The sequence below is a fragment of the Nannospalax galili genome, unplaced genomic scaffold, assembly GCF_000622305.1.
Source record: "Nannospalax galili isolate Female #2095 unplaced genomic scaffold, S.galili_v1.0 scaffold60, whole genome shotgun sequence".
In the NCBI taxonomy this organism is placed as follows: Eukaryota; Metazoa; Chordata; class Mammalia; order Rodentia; family Spalacidae; genus Nannospalax; species Nannospalax galili.
In genome coordinates, this window is record NW_008346989.1 from 76,882 (window position 1) to 84,286 (window position 7,405).

Sequence of the window (7,405 nt, forward strand, 5' to 3'; positions counted from 1 at the left end):
TCCGCCGCGCCCTCGCCGTCTGCGGGCTGGGCCTGCGCCCCCCGGACCCGCGCGCTCTGCCGCCGGTGTGACCGCGGCCCCTCGGGAGACGGGAGCAGGCCGGGCTGGGCAGGGCGGCCCGAGAGGGTTTTGGTTCGGTTGTTGATTAAAAACCCAAACACACCCCTGCACATTGCAAGAGTCACGCTCCCATTTGTCAACTCATAACGTGAAAACCCCACTAAGGTTCCGAGCACCCGAGGAGCCCAGCTGGCCTCGTAGTTTACCGAGCTGTCCACACAGCGTGCCGTGCACCCTTAAAGCAGCTTTCTGGTAAGTTCCTGAGCTGGTCACTTCCGGATCATTTTCTCCACCCCAGAAGGAAGCCGCACACGTTGGCAGTCACCCCCACCTCCTCCGCATACCCCACAGTCAGCGCCCCCTCACCTGCCTCCGGTGGACTCAGCTTTGAGCAGAATGGCATCGTCTAGGGTTTTTGCAGTTCTTAGAGATCCGGGTGCACCACTGGAGTCTCCTTCCTTTTCTTGGCTGAATCATACTCTACCATCTGGCTGTAGACCCCTTGTTTCTCCATTAACCTGTCCATGGGATCTGTCAGAAGCTGCCTGCCCATTTCTGCACACACTCCCGCGTGAAGCACATTTTCCTTTCACTTGGGTGTCTGCTTAAGAGGAACTTCTGTCCCTAATGTTTATGAATACATGCCAGGCCGCCTTCCAGAGTGCTTACCTTTGCCTCCTTAGCAGGGGGTGGGAGGACGGCGGCCTCACCTGCTGCCCGTAGTTGTCTGGGCCAGAGCTGGTAGCTCGGCTGGTAGCGGTTCTGACTGCTTGCCTACCTGAGGGAGGCTGAGCAGATGCCTCCCAGGTGCCCGAGTCTCTGCCCTGCAGAGACATTCATTCTTGAGCACAGCTGCTTTGAGCTGTTGATCTCTTGTCAGCAGGTCTGGAGTCCCCTTTCTACAATTCCCTTATCGGTCTCGTTGGCAATTTCCTTATGAGACACAGGATTTCCAGATCCTTGTCTCTAGTCTCTGGGTTTCTATTTTACCTTCCTGAATCGCCTTTGTTTTGTTGTTTTTCCCTAACTAGCCTCAAACTCACTATGTGGACCAGGCTGGCTCCAACTTGCAGGGATCCTCCCACCTTCTGAGTACCAGGATTGCTGGCCTGAGCCACCATGCCCAGCTTTAACACCTTCTAACTTTATTTTTTCACCACTGTAACAGTTTTTTTCGCCTTGTTCTATGATTTTGGTGTCATATCTAATACAACGTTATCTGATTTGAGCTTGCAGAGTTGTTTTTTGTCGTTTTAGAACATACCCTCAAATCTTTGCCCACTTGGGCTGAGCTCCATCCTTGACCTGCGGCTCTGATCCCCTTCATTATTTCTGCAGACATCTGTCCCACTGTCACACAACCACGTATTGGAGATAGTTCTCTTCCCGTGGTGCTGTGCGAGGTCCTGTAGGAGTCAACTGATGCAGAGAACACGTTTCTGGGAGTTTGCTTCTGTCCCATTGATATCTGCCTTTCTGGGTGGGTTGCAGGCCATGCTGTGTCAGGGACTGTTGGCTTTCAGTAAGTTCTGATGTGAGGACGTGAGCCCTCTGACTTTTCTCTTCCTCCACATTCTTCTCTCTGTTCTGTACCCTTCGAACGTCCTAACAACGTGCAGGTTAGTTTATGCATTTCTGCAAAGAAGACAGAATGGGTTGTGTTGAAGATTGCCCTGGATCTTTAGATCCTTGAGGAAGATTACTGATGGAAACGTGTCCTTCTTGCTGCATAAGCAGGTCTGCTTTGGCTCTGTTCAGCAATGCCTTTTGATTTCCAGTATATAAGCTTTGCCCTTGTGTTAAATTTGTCTCTGAGTGTTTTATTTTTCTTTTTATATGATTATAAACTGTTTTCTAGTTTCATTTTCAGAATGTTTGCTGCTGGTGCTTAAATGAAGCAATTTATTCTTATGTGTTAATGCCTGTAACTGTGTTGGGTCTCTGGGTCTTTCCCGCTCTTCCTCCATTCATAAAATGAGGAAGGTTTTTCCTTTCAGTCCGATGAATAGACACAGAGGAGTAACGATGCTGTGGCTGGCGGGTCTGAGGAAGTTCTTGCTTTCATACACTGTTGGCAGGCGTAATGGAGAAAATTCCTGGAGGGCAGATTGGCACTGTGGCCAAAAGCTCAAAGTGAGCTTGTCCAGGCCTTTGTTCTGAAGAAGTGGCCGGGCACAGCCACAGAGGACCACCTGGGCTCTCTGGAGCAGCAGAGGCTGAACTTGCTCTCCATGGACTTGGCTGAGTGTGATGTGGCGCGTACAGTGGATGGAATCATTAGATTGATTCTGCAAGGTGACTTTTCACCTTTAACCTGTTTATAGTATGAGGCTTCATTGATTAAACGGTACTGTTTAATTAAGTTAAATATTAAATACAAAACTCGAGTAGACATGCCATGAGCTGTGTTGTTCATGTTTTGAGCCTTTCTGCCTCAGATAACCCAGTTCCCAGGATCCCTCAGGACCTGTTTGAGGTCCTGGATGGTGCTCCTGCTGCAGGCTGCCCCCATGTGGTCTGCTCCAAACACTGCAGCCTGTGGTCCTTAACTCTAAGGCAGACCTGTCTCTCCTCACTCAAAACCCAAGCCTCACACAGAAGGACAACCCAGTGGGACCTCCTTCTATCTGACCCTCCAGGGCCTTGCCTTTCTCAGCCGACACCCCTCCACTGCGCTCAGTGCCCTGTCTCCAGCCTCTTACCTTCCAGGGCCTTTGCACCTTGTCTTGTTCTCTTCCTACAGGAAGGCTTGGGCTCCTGCCCTCCCCCTCAAGCTTTGCTTCTTGCAGCATCTCCCAGTATGCATTGCAGTTTACTTTATATTGCCATTACTGCTCACTGTCTGACACACTAGCCTGTGGGAGGTCTGGGCCTGGAGATTTGTCTTTTCTTCTCTGATGTATTTTAGACTCTTAGACTCTGTGCCTGGCTCATAGTAGTTACTTAATATGGTGACTATGGCTTTCATGGACCTGAAAAAAATTTAAATTGTATCTTGGCCTTCTTAAATAATATCTTATATTGTTTAACTTTTAATTTAATTTAATTTTTTAATATTTTACTCGCTATGAGGCCCAGACTGTCCTCGATCTCACAGAGATCCGCCTGCCTCTGCCTCCCAAGTGCTGGGATAAAAGGTGAGCGCCACACCTGGCCCTTCCTGAAATTTTTGAACCTACAATCATCCAAAAAATTGTTTAACCTTTTATACCCTTGTTTTTATTGCCCAAATAACCTGCAAGATACAGTAGACATGTAGAGGTGATTGACATCTTCTTTCCATCCCCAGAAGCCACACCTTCCTGTGTGTGTGTGTTCCCTTCCTGTGGTCTCTTGCAGTATCTACTGTCCGTCCATCTGTCTATCTTCTGTCTGTCTTCTCTATTCATGATCTACATTTTTATTGTGCAGCTTCGACATCATCTAACGTCTCCTTTAAATACGTGTCCCACACTCCAAACAGATGTTCGGTTGCTTCCTTTCTTCCCCACCTCATGATGCTGTGAAGTCACCCTTGCACACATGGTGTGACTCAACCATGTTAAACTAGTAATTGTGGCACCACTGCAGGCTTGTGCAAGGAGATTCTGCTGAGGGGCAGAGTCATTCAGCACACTGTCTTTATCTGTGAAAAGAGCTCATGGAACATTGCAGGTGCCTACTCTCCACCCCCAACAGACTCAGGTAGCGGAGCCTCCAGGCCTTTCCCTGTTTTCTGAAGGAGTTGCATCTTAGGTGGTTCCAGCTCTGGGGGGCAGTAGGAGGAGCTTCCCTGTGTAGCTCAGTGGCTCCAGTGGAGGCAGCTCGTTCTACAGGTGATCCCAGCTACCGTTAAAGAAAGGAACAGGCACCCCACCTTCAGGGCTATTCCAGGGGGTAACGGGAGCCGAAGTCATGTCCAAGGCGAGAGGCTGGAGCCGCAATGTCAGCTGTCCGAGAGCCCAGGGTGTGAAGGAGAGTCGAGGTGACTACACTAGTTCAGGTCGCAGGATTGAGGTGGTTCCCAGGCTCTGCAGAATCATGCACATGATCCTTGTGTCCAAGCTTCCCGGTGGTTCTTCATGGTCTGGGGGCCATGTGTCCATGGACTTGGCTTTCTAGTGTGAAACACAGCTGACTGACTCCGGAGACGCTGCCTTGTTTCCGCTTCTAGAGGGTAGTGTCAGGATGGGCCCGCCAGTGGTGAACAGGAACACGGGGAAGCTGCTCCCACCTGAGGTTCCTGGGAACACGGAAGAAGCCCCAGGACTGAAATTTTCCATAGTATGCTTTGCCTGTGCTGTGACCCTCGTAAATGACACCACACCTCAGACCGGTGTTCTGACTTGACTTACAGTGAGATTCTGCAATGTTAAGGCCCTGTGGAAGAGCCAGATCAATGTCTGGCTCTAGTTTATTGCCGCAGGAATCTTATCTTGGGCTGCTGCAGTGTTAAAGCCGTGTTAAAGAGCCAGATCATTTTCTACAGACAGGAAGCCTTGTCTTGATTGTTTTTCTTTCTGTGTTCAGCACGATTCACCCAGCAGCACAATTCAGTGATATTTCAATCCTGACTCCTTTCCTGATGGCCATGCTGGGTGGAGGGACTTGGTTCCCAAGACCTTGGGATTGTGGTGGCCAGCGATGGGCTCAGGGCTGAGGACGGTCTTTTCATTGCACTGACAGCACTGACACTGGGCAAAATAACGCAAATACATATTTGTATGTATGTGTGTAAGCATGAGGTGTGTGTACATGGATACATATGTGTCTGTGCATGTGTGTGGTATGTGCAGATGACGTGTTTATGTACCAGTACATGCATGTGCTGTGCATGTGTGCCTGTGGTATATATGTGCATGTCATATGTGCCTACAGTGTGTGGTGAGAATATGCATGTGTGTGTGCATATAATGCATTATGGCATGTGCTTTTTATGTGTTTTATGTATACGTGTATGAATGTATGTTGCTGTGTGTATGCATATGCTTTGTTATGCATGCACATGTGCATGGGTGTGCATCAGAAACACATACAGTATTTGTGTTTGTTCATGTGTGTGCTGTACATGCATTGTATATGTACGTATGTATGGATATGGGCGTGCCTGTGGTATACACACATGTGTGCATGTGCTTTGCATGCACGTGCCCATGTATGGCATGTGCATGTGTGTATGTATGTGCACATTTGTATGCTTGTGTGGGCACTGGTGTGTGGCGTACACAGGTGTGTGCCTGTGATGCATAGTGCATGTATTTCTGTGCATGGGGTGTATATGTACATGTGTATGTATGTACATGTATTTTTTTTGTATTCAGAAACAGAATGCAGTATATCCCACAGTTGAGCAGTAATACATAATCACTTTGCTTTAATGTAGGAGGACTAAGCTTATAAATATGTGGCCTCATGTAAGGAAAAAACTGAATTAATTATGGACTGCCTTTCACACTCAGGGGTTTGTGTCTTAACATCCATGTACATGATATTTTATGGAATGCGACCCACCTGCCATCATCAGTGGCATTGTCAGTACCAGGCCTGGTGTGTATCCTGTTGCCTATCGTGTGGGTACAGACCAGGCTACCCAGTGCTCACTATGAAGGCAGAGGGCTTGTGACGCGGTGTCTGTCGCTGAGGAGCCTCTGAGCTGTCAATGCCCTGCTGCAGGCCCTGTGAAGTGTCCTCTTCCTTGTTTTAACCCTCAGGTCTGGGTTATGGGATGTGATGAAGGTTAATGAAAATATAGAGCAGCTGGTCCTGGAGCCCCTGCCGTGCCCAGGCATCACTGCTGTATCCATCCAGATGTGCTGGTCAGTATCGTTCTTAGTGCACATTTAATCTGTTTTAACTAAAATGTTTTCTACATTGTTTACTGGATATTTAAGTGAGATATTTACTGTCGGGACATCTGAGCTGTATGCTGAACTATGTGAACCAGAAGGAGCCTGGGCCCATTGGATGCAGTGTGTGATGTCAGCATGTAGCCCTCCCTCCCCCAAAGGACTGAGAGGAGATGAAGGTATAGAGACAAGTTCCTTTAAATGGGAATCAGATCATTTGAAAAGAGGGTTTGATGCCTTCTTCTGACCTCCACAGGCATTGCATGACACGAATGTACTTACACACATGCAGACAATACACTCATACACTTAAAAAATAATAAATAAAATATTAAAAAAAGAAGACTCACCCTGAGCGTGGACAGCACTCACAGGCAGGGGTCTCTGACTTAGTACAACAGAGAACGTGAGCCGAGCATCGGTATCCATCGCTGCTTCCTGACTGTCGGTGCAGCGTGACCAGCCACCTCACCTTCCTGCCACCGTGTTTTTCCCCACCATTGTGGACTGTACCAGGAGCCCAAAGAAACCTTTCTTTCCCCAAGTTGCTTTTGTCATGTATTTTGTCATAGCATTGAGAAAACTCACTTTGGGTTGGTAGGTCCCATCAACACACAAATGTTCCCATGATCACTTACTTCACAGAAACTATGATACCACAAACCGTCAGGCACCCTACTGTAACTGAAAGCATGGATATGCTTTGTCGTTTCAGACGTAGGAAACTTTGGGGCAGTTACATGATCAAAGTATAATTGTCAGACAGTTCTGCACGGATTCAAATGAAAGAACTGCCAATTGCTGGTCTGTACCGGCCGTGGCCGCTTGCTGATTACCCTTTAGGCTTCAGATCATGTCATTGAAAGAAGCTGGTAATTAACTTGCCAGGAGACTGATCAAATTTAGATCCCCTCCCCTATCTGCACACCCTTTACTACACTTGCCCAATTTCATGTTTGATCTATCATCCATCCATCCATCCATCCATCCATCATCTATCATCATCTATCATCATCTATCATCTATCATCATCTATCTATCATCTATCTATCAATCAATTATCTATCATCTATCTATCTATCTATCTATCTATCTATCATCTATCATCCATCCATCCATCTATCATCATCTATCTATCATCTATCAATCTATCTATTTAGTTATCTATTATCTATCATCTCACCTATTGAGTCAAATTTGTGTCCCCAAATGCCCTTCAGTGTTGGTTCATCCACTGGAGCCTGGTCAGCCTACTGAGTCTCACCCTTAAATGAGACCAACTCTCCCCCTCCCAGCCTATGGCTGGGGAGATCACATGCCCAGGGTGGTAATTTGCTGCTAAGAGTCTACTAAATGGACACATTGTCAAACTGCCTTCTAAATGTTTACATTTGTAGCCATAGACTGGCACTGTTCTCAGCCTGGGTCAGAAATGCTTCTTCTTTGTATTACCATGGGTGATGGTTAGTGCAGACTCATAACAACTCAAAGGACTGAGAATGAGTGACTGCTGAGTGCTT